Source organism: Tympanuchus pallidicinctus, unplaced genomic scaffold, assembly GCF_026119805.1.
Source record: "Tympanuchus pallidicinctus isolate F22 unplaced genomic scaffold, pur_lepc_1.0 scaffold2, whole genome shotgun sequence".
NCBI lineage: Eukaryota > Metazoa > Chordata > Aves > Galliformes > Phasianidae > Tympanuchus > Tympanuchus pallidicinctus.
Genome location: NW_026294721.1, coordinates 46,636,741 through 46,653,687, shown reverse-complemented (window position 1 = coordinate 46,653,687; position 16,947 = coordinate 46,636,741).

Below are 16,947 nucleotides of genomic sequence, written 5' to 3'. Positions count from 1 at the left end.
GTTCAAGGCCTTGGGCCCTGAGCAGTCTGATCTAGTATTAAATGGGGAGGTTGGTGGCCCTGCATGTAGCAGGGGGGTTGCAGATTCATGATCCTTGAGGTCCCTTCCAACCCTGGCCTTTCTGTGATTCTGTGAGATTCTCAGCCCTTCAGAATTGGCAGCTGAAATCCCAAACAAAATTTCATCTGCGAATATATCTGAATACAAGACCACAGGTACAGATGAAATCCATTTCATTCCTTAAGAAGAACTAGGAGTTCTTTTCTATTTGTTGCCAAAGAGGTTGTTTCTCCTTTGTTTCACATAACAACTTGTCCAAAATTATGTAGCCTTATAAAAAGATCCCAGCAGAGGTATTCATGTCTGGAGCTATTTGTCAAATTAATCATGATGCTTGTTTGTAAGTATTAACAACTGGAAAGCTTCACATTACATGCTAGGAAAAAAAAAAAAAAAAAAAAAAGGCTAAATAATTCTTGAGCAATGTTCAGATGTCAGGCAGAAAATCTTGCTTGTATGGGACCAAATGGAGTTGCACACCTTTTGAGGAGCCCTTGCTGAGAAGGGATTTCTGTTTTCTTCAGCAAAGTGGAAATGCTGTAGCAGAGAGGGGAGGAGGAGATGCCATTAGCACCCATGGAAGAGCTGGTGCTGGATGAGAGCAGCCTTGAGCACAGCTGAGACTCTGGAGCACAATGTGAGGTGGGACTGACAGGCTGCGTGACCCTCCATGCACCTGCATTGTCTGAGAGCAGAAAAAGCAAAAAAAGTCAGGGATCCAGGACCTTCAGGACACTCAGTCAAGAAAGGACATTATCAGAACAACCATTGGTACCTGTGTTAAGACTGAGTTTCAGCTGTAGACATCTATAAGGGCCATTTCTAAGTCTTACTTGCTCTTTTAAGGCAATTGGAAAGAAGTAAGCACATTTAAGGAGCTGTTATTTTCACCCAAAAGCAGCAGTACAACATGAACTGCGCATTTGTGCTCAGCAGAGCTCAGTAACTGTAGGAGGAGCCCAAACTGATCACCTTGTATCTCTGTCTGCAGCACATGCAGCTGTCACTAGGTGAGGCTTTGTGGTGAGCCAAATGCTTAAAATGAGCCCATGCTGTTTTTCCCAGCTTGCTGTGCTGAACAGCAATGCTTATGATAACATTGGGGGCATGGGTCCTGGGGGAGTTGGAGCCTGAGCAGGTGACGACACGGCTCCATCTGAGTATCTGTAATCATCTACAAAGTGATAATAATTATTCCGCACAGGGCTGGATTCAGATTGAAAACACAAGAGCAAACGCCCACCGAGGGTAAGGCAGCCAGACAACCACGAGCCCTTTCCTCCGCCTGCTCACTTCAAACACAGCTTTCTCACCCACTGACATGCACGGAAAGCCGCACACCTGCTCCGCCCGTGCTTGAGCTGCTGCACAAGGGTCAGCTCTGGAAGCCATTTAACACCGCAGCAAATGCACATTCCTCAGGCCTCTTTAGATGTCTTCTACGGTGCACGGAAAGCCAACCCTTTGATCAGGCGTTGGGGCTAACCTTCAGCCGTTCCCTCCTTCCTTTCTTCCCTCCCTTTTCCTTCCTTCCTCCTTTGCTTCCCTCCCTTCCCACCTTCCTCTCTTCCTGTCTCCCACCTCCCCTTCCCACCCCTTCCCACCTGCCTGCCTCCTCCCAGCCCCAGTAACTTAAAACACTGTCTCCATCTTTCACTATAAATAAGAGCAGTTCTGCACATCGTTCCACTCCCTTCTGTGTGACTTCTGTTTTTCTTTCAGCTGAGCAGGATGCCAAATCTCTGTATTTTGTACTTGCGCTGCAAGTGTTGAAGATATCTCAATCTTAAATAGGCACTTTTCAGGGAAATTTATGAAGTCTCAGCATATAAGTTAATTAAACTACCTTGGAATAATAATATATTGGGCAAGGGAACACGTGAATATTCCCACCATTAAACACTGATCCATGGAAGGAAACAAGGAAAACACAGGCCTAATCTCCAGTAGGTATTTAGATGATCCATATAATAGTAGGGATGTGGCCACAAATACTGTGCAAAAGGAAAGGGAGACAAAGTGAGAAGATCCCATAGCATGACTCATGTATGGTACTATTACATGCCATTTTTCTTTTTGAATAAATCCATGTTGAGGTGACATTTCTTCCTCATTCCCACGATGAGGGCTTTATGAGAAACCCTTCCATGCTAGCCTGTGCAAACACCATACAGATACTCTTGGCTGAAGCACCCAACTGCTTGTTCTTTGGGGCATGCAGCTCCATGAGCTCTGCTGCCCGCTCTGTAAGCACTTCCATGGCTGTGCTCCTCATGCAACATGCGCATCTGCTGGCTCCCACCTGCCATTGGCACCGAGCAGCTCTCCGTTCCGGCTCTCAGATCCAGCCAAGGGGACAAGCCAGCTCCAACTGGAAGTTGGTGGGGTGGAGCACCTTGGAAGCCACTTAAAGAGAAAACAATTTTTTAATGGGAAAAGTGTGATTTTTCCAAGTAATTTGACCTGAGTGGAAACAAAGCTTGTCAGAGACTGTATTATGTGAAAGTGTTTGCAGAATGATGTCAGTGTGTTAGCACTGTTAGCAGACAGTTGGGGCTTTATTCACAAAAAGGGTGCTTTTTCATTGCGTACAGTGGATTCACAAATGAGACTCAATGTGTGCAAGTGAGCTCTTTGAAAATACAGCCCCTCTCTTTTTGGAAAAATGCACTTTTGTGTGCATGTAGACAGACCGTACTGGTTCAGTGAGTACTGCAGCTCTCTGAGCATGAGTTATCAAAGGTTTGTACATGGGTGTCAGCTCTCCTAATCAGGGGAAGAGACCCTGATTAGGGCGCAGCACAATGGGCTTCTCAGGAGCCACGTGTAGCCTCTGCCCTTGCAGGAGCACCAGACCTGCTGTGGGTCCAAGCCAGACCCACCTTCCTCTGTCTCCTCTCTCCTTGACAGTTGTTTAGGGAAGTGTGTAAGGAGCAAGGAATGCATAAAGTGATCCATTCTCGGCTACACTGCCACAGCTTTGACAGTCTCCACAGCAAACACATCGCACAACCCACTCTGTAGGACAATTGAAAAAATATGGTTTGTTTGGGTGTTAACATACCTTCCCACTCAGCAACATTTTCTGCCAGAGATGAGCACGAAGACAGCACAGACAAGCAGTAAAGGAAATGTGAGGGGTGTTCTGCAGAACCTGGGGCACCTGGGGCCGTCTCAAGTGAGCAGGCAGGCAGCCAGTTCCCAAAAACATTTTGGAGCTGTGCACCCTCCCACTTCCACATGTCCAGGAGCACTAAGGAGTGGAGGGATGTGCAGGGCAGAGGCTGTTTTGTCAGATGCTGGGTCACTTTGCAGTGCTCCCGCTGTTGCTTGTTTGGGAACCAAAGCTCAGGAGCTTGCAGGGGAGTTCAGCCAGGAGGGCCTTCTGTAGGGCCTTCTCATTTTCTGTAGCTGGCCCTTGCTTCCCTCTCTGGGAGCAAGCAGTGAACACTGCCTGTATCACTTACAGCTTGCTGCTATCACTTTCTGTGGAATAAAGCAATCCTCTCTTTCCCCTGCTCCAGCTTTTCTGAAATGAAGTGATATATAATCTGCAGGTGGTCTGTGGGATAGTCCCTTGCCAGTGATTTCATTTTCATTGTGGTGCAATATATTGCTATTGTTATTTGCACATCTTCAGTAGTAACATGTTAGGGGAATGCAGATACTTTTTATTAGAACAGGCTGAAGCATCTTAGCATTTGGGAATGATTTGGCGTTACGGTGCTGCTTGCTGTGCTAGAGGTTCATTGTACACTTGTGCAAACACATCCATAACAGAAGGTAAAATGTACTTCTCCAGCATCGTGTTCTATGCCCTCCCATATGGGCTCCTATGCTGCAGTGCTCACCCAACGCAGTAACACACAGTGATGTGACTAACATCTGTCATGCGTTGTGCTCTGAAGGAAAGTGTGCGCAGCAGATTTAAATCCCTCCTTAGGCCTAATGCACATGCATTTCATTTAGAAGTCTGACACACACACACATACACACACACATACCAAAAAAAAAAAAAAAGGAAATAAATCAACATGGTCTTACCCTCACTGTTTAATTAGTTCTTATTGTATTCATAGCCCATTTTCACTTCATTATTCATAACTGTCAGTTCACTTTTTTTTTTTCCCTTGTTTAATTAAAATTATTTAGGAGAAATCAGAGCTAGGCTTGGATGCCTGACTTCCAAGCTTGGGGACTAAATTTTTTCTTTCTTCTTAGAATCAAATACAATAGAGGCAGCTGCAGTGAAAGCTGATCTCTGCTAATCTGCCACAAGCAGTGATTAAGGGAAAAGACAAGGCAAAAATGCCTCCTCATTAATTTCTCCAGCCCCGTTTCTTCTTCCTTCCTTTCTGTGACTTGTGTCTGTTGATAGCTAACGTCAGTGCACCAAGAACGCAGAGGTGAACCTCAGTCCTTTGGCTATTTGCTATCTTCAGCTCTTCCTGAAAGAGATGGCCAAGCAAGCCTAGATCCACACAGAAGCATTTACAGAAACCTCTTGGCAGAAATTATAAGCCAATAAAGGCCAAATTGCTGTATTTTTGTCTCTGTGCTTGTAGACTCATGGCACAAGAGGGCTGGAAGTCATTCCAAGAAGGGGGACCTTGAAGATGGCAGTAATGATTTCTCTCCAGCTCTAGCAGCTAGCTCTGCTTTCCTTGTTTGCTTTGTGCATTTGGCCCTGTGGGAGATGACCCCAGCAACACCTGGATGAGACTTGTGCCTTTTTCATTTAGAGCAGCTGGTATGGATGCTGGGCTGCAGGAAGCACGGGGCTCAGCACTTAGGTGGCAGCTTTTGCTACACTGCATTTCTGTGCTGCAGCAGCTGAGGAGAACACTTTTAATCTCCACATCTGGTGGAAACTGTCCTACATGAAGAAATCTTCACCATTTTCATTTTGTCCTTGCTAAAACCCAAATGTGCCAGTTTGGGTGGTACTGTTGTGTTCTTACTGAAGGCTGTGGGGATTCATTGGCACAGATAGAGCGTGATGGATTCGGGGCAATTGGGGCTTAGATATCCACTATTGATTTTGATTACAATGACACTGATGGGGGTCTAGAATAAGCACATTTCATTCACCATAAAATTCAACCATTTTAAAGGGCTAAGTCGTGGCATGGCTTGCCTTGTATATTTTACAATGAGATCTCATTTTGTGCTTTCTGCACTGGCATAATTGGACCACTGTTCAGGTGCATATTGCTCTTCAGGAAGGACACGTAAGCATGTGTTTAAGACCTATGAAATCACCAGCCTTTTTTGCCTTTCCTAAATCAACAGCACTTAAGCATGTGCTTAAAGTGCTTTTTCCGAAGTGGGGCCTTAAAGAGCTGAGTTAGCTTATCCACCTTCCTCTTTAAAAGATGGATGTGGAAAATTTCCCAGATTATACATCTGCTCTTCCATTTTACATCGCAGAGAGTGAGGCTGAGTACAGAGGGAACAGAAAAGGGGAAAGAAAAGTAAAAACAATCCTGAACTGGCAGCCTGGCAAAAAAGAACCCGAAACAGCTGCGTGCCAGATTCGATGGGCTGCGTGCACCGCAGCAAGGCCATCTGCACGCCAGGCTTGCACCAGGTGCTTTATTTAGCAGGGAGGGAGACGGCAAGCCTGTGGAGAGAAAGAAAACCTGCTTATGCTCAAGAGATGTCTTAGTTTTCATCTTCATCTTGCCATTTTGTCTCCGTCTGATACAATCCTTGCTCTTTTTCTGCCAAGGGTTGCAGTGGTGCCAGCTGAGGAAAGGACAGTTCTGCTACCAGGGCAGCACTCTTCACAGCACCTGCCCAAGTTCCCCATGGTGCTGGAGCAGTTCAGGTCAAAAGGGGATAGCGGTCCTGTGCTCGTGCTGCCAGGAGGGCACTCCAGCTCCCTGGGACAGGCAGGTGTGATGGTGGCACCCACCACTCCTCAACAGGTGAGGCAAGGTCTGCAGGCATTGGCAGGGAATAAATGTTTGTGTTAGTGTTCCAGAGTTGGCCCTGTATGTCATCAGCAAGGCTGGCTCAGACCCACAGTCAACAAGATGGCATGGACAAAACCACTGAGCATCCAGCTTTCACCCTGACATGCTCCTTATCCAGGACTGTTCCAGAAATATCTTCCTTTTGGGAATTTATTTTCACTAACTACTGATTTTATTTTATTTTTTTCATAGCAATGGCCATTTGGTTGCTTTTTCACTGATAAAAAAAAGCAGTGACATGAGCTTTCACTGCAACGTCAATTATGCTGCAGTCAGCCTGAGCTCTCTGCAGGCCTAATCAGGTAAGATTTAGCAGTCTGCAATATGTGCACAGTTGACACTGTGCTATCTTCTCTGCCCTTAAACCTGGGGAATTTATGAGCTTTATCTTGGCCACTAGACCATCTTTCTCTTCCTTCACTTCCTCTTCTATAGTTTTAGAACTTTATCTGGACCTAGGCTGGTCTTTATATCACATACTCCCTCTTTGATTTCAAATATGGAAGGGAAGTTATTTAAAAATAGGTTCCATCATAGACAGTGTTCTGGTAATTAGGCACGGAGCTAGACCTTGTAAGTGCATCTGTGTCTCCAAGGGGGGTCAGCACAGTCTTGAGGAAGAGAAGAAAGTCTAACTGCTTCACCATTTCACTGGTGAGAGCCAGAGCTCCATTTATATGGATTTCTTTGTGCTATTGTGTTGCTTTGATTTTTTTATTCAGCCTCCCATTTGCTTGACCAACACAATAGGGGAAAATTAACTCTGAGTGAGAGCCCTCCATGCTGATGGGGGAAGGCAGCCCCATCAGGTTCTGTGACCACAGCATCGCTGTGGAGACACTTCTTTATGTGAAGCTGAGCTACAACCACAGTGATCTCTTGTGAAATACTAATTGCATGATTATTTCTTATTGCTCTTTTTTTAATCATGCCTAGGATGATCTGTGCCAGGCTTTCTTCTCAGTGAGGTGGAAATTATTGAAATCAATGGACATTTCCATTCTGTGCATCTGCAGCGGAAAAGGGCTGTGAAGAGTCAGCAGTCTCAGATGACAGCATTTTTTACTCAGCACGAGTCACTTTGGATGGCACTGCTTTGGGGAGAGGGGCAGATGAACTCATCTGGGCCTCCATCTCCCATCTGCGACAGAACCATTCAGGTCTGTGCTACCAAAGGCTACAATGCTTCATAAAGGAGACACGAATTGCTATTACTTTGCTCATGGCACAAGTGGTGAAGAATCAGTCCCAGGGAAAACAGTGGAGGTGAGAGGACCATATGGCTATCTGTATATCATTAGCAATCCCCAGAGCTCCTGGTCCTCCCAAAGCTCATAAACAGTGATATGAGTGTTTTGAAAGTAACTTTTTAAAAAACAGTAAAAGGCTACTTTAATTAAATGAACATATCTTTTCCCTTAGATCATAATCTTGGATCCCAATAGCTATTTTGGGAATTCAGAAGCATTTCAAATAATTAGAAAAAAAAAAAAAAAAAGATTGATGTTCTTTTATAGTTGGCAATATTTCAGGCTTCATATATTAATCCAACTTTTCCTTTTGTTAAAAGCAAGCTGAAACACTCTTGTAATAAGATATTAAAAATTGTTTAGCATCCTGGATCATTAATAGAAACACTTGAATGTGGGCTTTAAGACTTAAAATGGGCAATAAAAATCTATATATAAAATTGATTCATTTATCTGTTCTTTTTTGTTCTACAGAGCAGGATCTCCCCCTCCACCTCCTCTCCCCCATCCAAAAAAAAAGTGCATTATGCCAAAGGGGGACTTTCATTTTGAGCAATAAAGAGAACAAGTAGCCCTGCTTTTCACTGTTTAATCTGCTGCCATCCCCAATGCAAGGAAGAGAATTGCTCAGGCTTGTGGTGTGGGCTCAGTGAGGTGACATGAGGGGGATCTGCAGCAGCCTCTTAGGGCTGGGAACCAGAGCGACCATCCAGCACAGGATATGGCACAAGCATGGAAAAACTCCTTGTGAAGCAGAGCTTTAGCCTAGGGTTCAGTAGCGCACTTCTTTCTCATGCACAGATACTGGTGAAACCTTCATTTTTCTCACCATTCTACCTTACAATTGTTCTTCCAAAATCACCTGCAGCACCAGCTTCTCTGCTTTACCTGATGACAGCCATAAAGTCTCACACCAAGCTAAAGTAGCCAATGTGATAGCTAATATAACCTGTGGATATCTCAGAGGTAGCAAGGGAAAAGGTTGAAAACCTGGCCAAAATGCTGTGTGCAGTCAGCAAGCTTGGCTCATACAGCCAGAGAGAGAGAGCTAATCAGCTAACTTGGTTATAAATACCCCTCATTTATTCATAGGTTCCCTGCATGTATGGTAGTTTTTCCACTGTTTCTTTTCTGCCCAAGTCTGGAAGCTGTGCTGCTACCAGTCCCTTAGAAGCAATGATGGACAGGAGATATTTGGTATTTATTTCTGTGTCTTCCACTGGGACACAGTGATGCTTTCTGCCCTCTGGGGTTCACTGAATAATAAAAGAGACGGACTCCCATAATGCACACCAGTGTGAGGCAGAGCACCATCATCCACACTGACATTCCTGTTTTTGACTAAATTAAAGTTGTCATACTGTGGTATTTACTGTGAGGACTGGTGAAGTATGCTGGACACCGAATAAGCTTCTGGTCAAGCTTCTGGTTGCAAGGTTCAGACAAGAACATGACATTCAAACTGGTCAAAATGCTGTGGGTATTTCTCAGGTGACCAGTAAAAGGAAGGAAACTTGTCAAGATGAGCTTTACTTACTACACTCGTGTGGCCAGGATGCTCTAAACTGTATGTATCATTGTTTTAAGGCCTGTCTTTAATGCCTGGCAAGATTTTCTAATCATATTGATCACAGTAGGATTTAATGATTTATTTAATACTAACTGCTGGGAGAGACAGAGACCTCTGGCCACAGACATTAAGAACTTAAAATCAGCATTGATCTGTCCCAACAGGGCCTGTCTGCAGCCCAGAGTGCTTGCCCATGAGGTCTTTCCTCCCTCATGGAGAAAGATCCATCTATGGCACAGTGCCTGAGCCTCTTTTGAAGCCTGAAGATCAGCCTTGTGGGTGTTCAAGTCTCTCTGCTCCTGGAAACCTGCCAATAAGGGCTCAGAAATTTGGGGGTGTCTTCAGTTGTCGGCACTTTTGGTCACCACCAATCTTGCAGCCACTGCAGCATCTCGTTTTAATAGAGCAGTGACGCTGCCTAGATGAAAGTACATCTGTGTTGTGTGTTTGCTGAAGGAACTCATTTATAAAAATCAGCATGTTGGTAAATGGTAGCTAGATCATGAACAACAACGGCAAGATGTTGGATCTACAAGTCACTACAAGTTATTTACTGTGTCCCCATTCATTTGCAACAATGGGCTTGGGTGCAAGAAAACCTTGAACTTTGGCCAGAAATCCCTTCCTTTATTGTTAACAGTTACATCTGCTGCTTCTTTCTTCTAGTGCTACGCAGATCTCTTTAATCCCTCTAATGTGTTCCCAATTTAATTATATTTACATACATGTCTATAGCCTCACTCAGAATACCAGCCACACTCTTCATCACATTTCCATTCTGTGTTAAGATTTAATTTGAATAATGTCACTTTTCTTGTGACTGAAGATTTTGATTTCCTGAGAGATTTTGGAATTTGACTTCTCTCTTTATATATCCGGAGTATTTTTTCCTTTCTTTTTTTCACTCTTTTTTTTCCTTTGTAGTTTTCTTTTCAGTCTGCTAAGGGAACCAAGGACATGTACTGCACACCCTCTGGCCTGCCACGTTTAATTTAAATGAAGCCTCAGTCTGCAAAATAGAAATGAGACTTTGCTTTGTGTTTGAAGTGGGTGCAAGCCATGCTCCATGGATGAGGGTCTTGCAGGAACTATTGTGGAGATGCAGGAAGTGGAAATGAGTCATGTCTGAAGCAAATCCAATTGAACCAAACAGAATAAAAACAGAAGAAACTGAAAAATCTTATAGCTGAGTTAATAGATTTTAGTGCTTGACTTCTGTAATCAGAGTAAGATCGCTTCTGGACAAGGCAGTCCCTCAAATAAGTGCTGCTGGTTGCAATCTGGTGCTTGAGAAATGTGGTGATTCAGTGTCCCTCAAGGATAGCCTGTGCCTGATTAAGAGATAAAACCCAGAAGCCTAGCACTAGCACATGTTGAATACTCAGCTGTGCTCCAATATCCAAGGTGCTCAGAGCAAGACAGTGTCTCGCCAGCCCCAGTGCTGGCAGCCCTGTGCTTCTGCAGCCCGCAGTGCCAGCACCATGCCACCACTCTTCTCCTTGGGCTTTTTTTATGGGAAAGCAGCTGAGGCTGGCCAAGCACCTTCATCCAGTTTGGGCTAAGAAGTGGATGGTTCTGATGTGCCCCTGGGTGTTCCAGTTTGCTCCTAGTTTCTTGGGTGAGGGGGGTGCTCCAGGGTCCTGCTGTGTCCCCAACCAAACCTGCACAGCGTCGCAGGGCTTCTTCCACACTCTTGTGAGTAAGTGGATGTACAGCCACCTCCATAAAGGCAAATGCTAACAACTTTTCACCAAACACATAATCGTAAGTGTGAGCAGAATGTTTCTTAGTGTGTATTTTTTCCTATTTGTACAGAAATTGCAAAACATTTTTGCCTTCGTATTCTTAAAATCATGCACTTAAGAGGACTCTGTTTCCCTAAAAGATACCCCACTCATCGTGCCAAGAGAATATAGATATCCGACCATTCCACCAAACCAGTTCTGTGAAAAACTGAACACAAGGCTCACGGTACTGATATATGTAACTGTATTCAGCTTGTGGAATTTTCTACCACTGAGCTAATGAGGAAAATGTAGGTTTATTTAGAAATATATATGTATTATCAACCCTTTTTTTTTTTACATGAAAAATCAGCAAATTAAACTGCATCTCTCTCCCTTGAAGCTGATGTAGAAACTCGCAATATACCCAAATGAAAAGAAGCCATCCTGCTTCTCTGGTTGAGCATATTTGTTGCATTCATTTACTGAGCATATCCACTTGATTTAGTTGAAATAATACTTATAAAGTAATAAATGTTTAGTTTAAAAGGAGGTTAATGAGCAAAGTTTATTACTTACTGGAAAATCATTGAAATTGAAAGCCACATATATTTACATAAAGAATGTGGCATCTGAAATAAATCCAAAGAATTTTGTTATTAATTTCCTGTGTTGTTTACATGTGTTAGAGTTATGTTTATTCCTAAGGAATCACTCATCAGGAGTGATAGAAATCAAAGTGCAAACTGGTTTATTTTTCATTGTAACTTATTAATAACAGCATCAGTTTTTTTGTGTTAGATAGATGACACAGAGCAGACATTTTTCTTCAAATATATACAATATAAGTGAGAAAATAAAGCAAAGGGCTTTGCAGTCAAGTAACATTTTTATTAGATAAAATAAAAATTAGTGCCTTTTCTGCAGTGTTGTATTTTTTTTCTATTAGTTCCAAAAGATATTCAGTACATTGCAGCAGGTTTTACAGTGCAATTTTTACTGTATGTTTCATTAAGCAAACACTTAATCAATTAAGGGATAATCGAGAGTATAAGAACATCAAGGGTTCCTTTCTATTTTCTCACAAACTTCTCACTGGAATTAAAAAGATAAGTATAAGGTTGCCTTAACAAATCAAAAGCCACAGAGTTTATAAAGTCTCCTTTCAAAGCTGGGAGGGAACACAGATCACGTTTTTACAGAAAGTTACCATACCTTAAAGCAATTTCTCCTTTTTCGCTTTTGGTATGAAGATCACCCTGCATCTACCTCAGATATCTCCTCTTCATTTTGGCAAGAGTGTAGAAAGCTGCTGCATTCTCTGAGCCAGCGATGAAGCAAATTAATAATGCTCTTTTCTTAGCTCCTAGCAATGGCTCTGAAGTCCTTACATAGGCAGAATTCACCCGGAGGCAAATGGGAACTTTGTTGAGCAAATACAACTGTGTGGAATTCTTTGCTCCCAGGTTTATGTACAACGCCATGTTATTGACAGCATTGCCATGAGCCATTGCTGCAGGCATGGGGCAACCCAGAAGTGTATGGGAAGCAGGCTGCTTGCAGCCAATTCCTTGCTCTCCATCATCTCCCCTCCTCAGTCCAGATGTGGGCCTGGAAAAAAAAAAGATAGGAAGTATGTGGCCTTTTCGAGAGTGTGTACTGTGGCCCTAGAAGCGACTCTTCTTTGTTTTAATAGCAACAAAGATAGTCTAGGATTTAGTCCTAACAAAATAATTAAGATACGCTTGTGTTTTACTGTGAAATATGGAAAACCACTCCCTCATCATCTGCTGAACATTTCTGATTTTGGTGTTTACCTTGCAACAGCTGGGATGCACTAACACCTTAAGGGTTGAGCCTTTACACCCCCCTCCATGCCCTCCCCCCAACCTCCAAACACACTCACTTTAAATGCAAGCAGTTCCTCTTCTACTGGGGACTGCCAAGGGTTCCAGCTTCTGCGCATGCGATGGGGGACTGGGTACATGTGCAGTGGGGAACTGGGATGTATGCAGTGGGGAACTGGGGGCTGCCTCTCAATGGCTGCTGAGCACATCCCTACAGTCACTGCACGTTAAGCAATGGTTCCCATCCCACATCACAGCAACCTTCACAGCAGAGGCACAGGGGCTCTCATGGGGGCTGCATGTGCCCCCAAAGGGGTGCCTGGGGGACCCTTCTGCAAGGGGAGCAGGCTCCTCGCTTCCAACCCGACTGCCCTCTGGACCCGGTTCTGCTGTGGGAGGTTTAGCACTTACTTAATGAGGACTATGTGTGAGCATACATATGGATGTGTGTATATCTGTCTACACATACACACAATATAAATTAACTAAACATGTTACTAGGATACATCAGGAAAACCACATCCAAACAAAGAGTCCAATATGGAAAAAGCTATTAAAAGATCCCAGTGTTTGAGCATGGATACAGGGATAAATATGATCACTGGATACCAATCTTACATTTTGTTCTTTTCCTGCTGGCCTTTGTAAGAGGTGCGGTCCTCTGGGGGTACGGGGAAGATTTCAAATGACAGAGTAAATCCAATCTTCACAAATAACACATGGCTCATAATTAAATTTCTCACCTCAAAAGTGAGGATCATCATTAAAATGGAGTTTGGGAACCACTACTGGGACTTTTGTAGAGGCCTGAATGGGTTCCGGAGCTCTAACCTTGGAGCCTTTAGAGAAGTGATGGAAGGGATCATAGAATCCTAGAATCCTAATCTTTAAGGTTGGAAGGACCACAAAGATCATGTAGTCCAACTACCAGCCCAGCCAACTACCAGTGTGGCCACTGAACCACGTCCTTTAGCGCTCTGTGTGCCCAAACTTTCAGTGTCCTCACATAAGTTAACTATTGAATAACAAGGATAAGTGTGGACTTCTTACTCTCCTTTCCATCACAGCTTTCTTGTAAGCTGCCCAGTTAGCCTAAAGATTTTTCCTCCTTCCTTGCTGGCACTGCAAGGATGCAGTCAGTGCAGGTGTGTACCAGCCAGGGCAGCACTCAGAGGAGGAGCGCTTGCAAATGCCCATATGGCCAAAGAAGTGAACTGGATATGCTTTCCCTGTGACAGTTACCTGTTCAGGTCTTGTAAAGATCTATGAAGTAATGGTCTGTTTTTCAAATGCCCTCTCCTCTCCTCTACGACTTCACCTGAGTTCTTTACCCTGCAAATATCTCCGTAAAGACAGAAAATCAGCCACACTGCCTGAGTTAAAACCCAAAAGGCCAGTTGCTGGACAGCAAAAGCAGAAACACTGAGCAGTTACATCAAAACATGCTTCAGAAGGAGATTCTTTGGGGCAAGGAAGATAGGTTGATAGCTGCCCCTGGGTGGCACCTGATCCATCACAAGTGCCTTTGAACGACGGGTTGGTGTGGAGCTGCACAGCCACCTCTTGGAATTTCCACCATACCCCATTTCCTGAGGCAAAGCTGAAGATCCCAGCCCCAGGGAGTGTAACAAAATGCCAGTTTAAATGGCACTGGTCACAAGACCAGAAGGCTCAGATTTGCTTCTAGCAATGATTTTCCAAACTGGAGTTCCTCTTCTCTCCTTTGAAGTCAGTAAGAAACCTCCCGTTGGGCTTAGTACAAACAAAATCAGCCCTCACTGAAGACTGTAGTGAGGCAGAGGAAAATATTTTTCCTGTTAAAAGATTTTCCTATTACTACAGACACATAAAAGTCTTCTCAAAGCTATAATGTTAAATATTTTAATGTCCTGCCAAACCTCATCAATTCTCATTGTTTAACAAAAACGGCACAGACATTATGCTAGCGATGGTATTTTCTGCATATTAAGATCAATAATGTGCTTTGCAAGGAATAAAGGGCTGGTTAATGAGAAAAGCCTTTTAAAACTCAAGACAATTCCACATGCTATGAATGATTACAAATTGTGTGGTTAAATTTATAGGGGGTGGGGCTGGGGGGGATTAAGGCCCTGGGCACGCAGTGCTGTGCTTCCCCTTCCCTTTTTTCTACCAGGAACTGAACCTCCCCACAACACTCTCCTTCACTCAGCTCTGTGAATTCTGGGAAACATCAGCGTGGCTGCCAGCACAGGGAGCTGAGACTTCCATTTCAGCACCATCACTGGACTCTTAAAATATTTATAGGAACAAATAGCTTTGACAGGGTGCACTGACATGCACAGAAGGAAGACGTGGTTCAGGCTGCTTTAAAATGGCGCATTTTGGAGCCTGCGCTCCATTCCTTATTCAAGCAGAAGTCCCAGTAGCCCCAGCAGCAGGAGGTACGTGGGGTTGTGCCTTTGGGTTCTCCCACACTCAGCAGTACAGACATGCTATGGGGCTCCAGTGGCATTCTCGTACCAGAAACACCCACCCCATGCCCACTCTGTCCCTGTGCCTCTAAGGAACTGCACCTTCTGCTCCCCCCACTCCATTCCCACTGTGCTGCAGTGCCACCACACTGCTTTCAGAGCCCTCCTGCATAAGCGTGTCTTGCACATGCGTGGCCCTGCAGCCCCTCAGGAGGAGGAATGCTTTGTCTATGTGTCCGGATGGGATTAGGTGTGAGATATGTACTCAGCCCTGTCAGGAGCAAAAGGCTTCGGTGCATGTGTGCAGCAGAGCTTCAGGCACCTCAGAGCCTTCCCTGGTGCTGAGGATTGCATGGTAGAAACAACATGAAAGAAAGAGTTTGCATTCAAACACCAGATTTCCACCTAATGACACGTCTGTGATCTGGACTTGTGTCTCAGTTATGTCATAGGAGTTCTCTGGGTGCAGAAGCATTGAAGCATTGCAGTGATCCTTACTAAGTACTGTATCTTAGAATCATTGCAACATGTAAGTTTTTCTCAAGATTCATTGTGGCAAAGAGGAATGAGCACACACGCACATAAATATGCAGTACGTATTGTTGCACGCTGCAGTGTGTAAATGGGCACCTCCTGCTCTATGCTTATAATTCTCCCAAACATCATAAGGTGAAGGAATGAAAAACTTCCTGAAGAATTGTAGAAATAAATTGTTCCACCCTAAATAGAAACTTTCTTTAGTTTATTAATGAAAACGTTTACAAGACTGGTTTCTTGAATTCTCATGCAGATCCGAATGGTCTCTATTTCAGTTCCTGCCTCCACTCCCAGCCAGTGCAGAGCCTGAAAATCTTCCTTGGTTTCCCATCACAACCCATCTTGCAACCCGCTGCGCCTCTGGCCCGCCCCTGCGAGCCCCGTGGCCACCCGCAGTGGCCAAGCAGGATGGCAGCGAGGGGACGTTGGCCCCGAAGGCTGAAGGCGGGGCTGAGCAGCGGGTCGGCAGGACCGGTGGCTGCCAGCAGGTGAGGTGCCGCTTGCAAAGCTGCCTCGGAGAGTGATGTTGGACTGGTGCCCGGGTTGCACGGCAAAGTGGCAGAAGATGAGTTAAGTCTGGGGAGGCCCCGAAAGATAATTGAAACCACCCCTGGATGACAATGGCTATTAACTCGCAGCTCGTCCCCGCGTCCCATGGAGGAGCGAAGGCAACGGGCGGCTCCCCGGGAAGGCTTTAGGACGCCGCGGGCGCGCAGCTCGCCCGGAGCCCCGCATGCCTCTGCTGCCCCGCGTCTGGGGGGCTCGGGCTGCCGGGCGGAGGGCAGGGAGCACCAGGAAACGTGGCTTGACGGAAGGGGCTCGCGAGCCGCCCATGTGCGCTCCACATTGCTATCGCGTGCCCTTTGATGTCGGGTTCGGCTCATGGGAAGACGCGGGGCCGGATCTTCACCCGATGACGGCCGCTGCCAGCCCCGCACACCGCGCCGCACCGCAGCCCCGCTCCGGCCCTGGGCAGACACTCCTGCAGCGTGCACAAGGCGCTTTTCCTTTTCTTCTTTTTTTTTCCTTTTCTTCCTTTTTTTTCCCTTTTCTTCCTTTTTCTCTCCTTTTCTTCCTTTTTTTTCCCTTTTCTTCCTTTTTTTCTCTCCTTTTCTTCCTTTTTTTTCTTTTTTCTTTTCTTCCTTTTTTTCTCTCTTTTTCTTCCTTTTTTTCCCCCTTTCTTCCTCCCCCCCCCCTTTTCTTCCTTTTTTTCCTTTTCCCGTTTTCCTTTTTATTCTCACCCTTTTCTTCTCTTTAATTGTGCTTTTCTTTTTTCTTTTTCCTTCTTTTTCTTTTCTCTTCCTTTTCCTATTACTTCTTTCTTTTTCTTTCTTCTTTTTCTTTTCCTCCTTTTCTCCTTTTATCTTTTCTTTTCTCCTTTTCTTTCTTTTTCTCTTTCTTTTTCCACTCTTCTCCTTTTTTCCTCCTTTTTCTTTTATTTTTCTTTTTCTTCCTTCTTCTTTTTTTTTCTATTTTTTCTTCCCTATTTTTCCCTTTCTTTTTCCCCTAGATTTTTACTTCTTTTTTT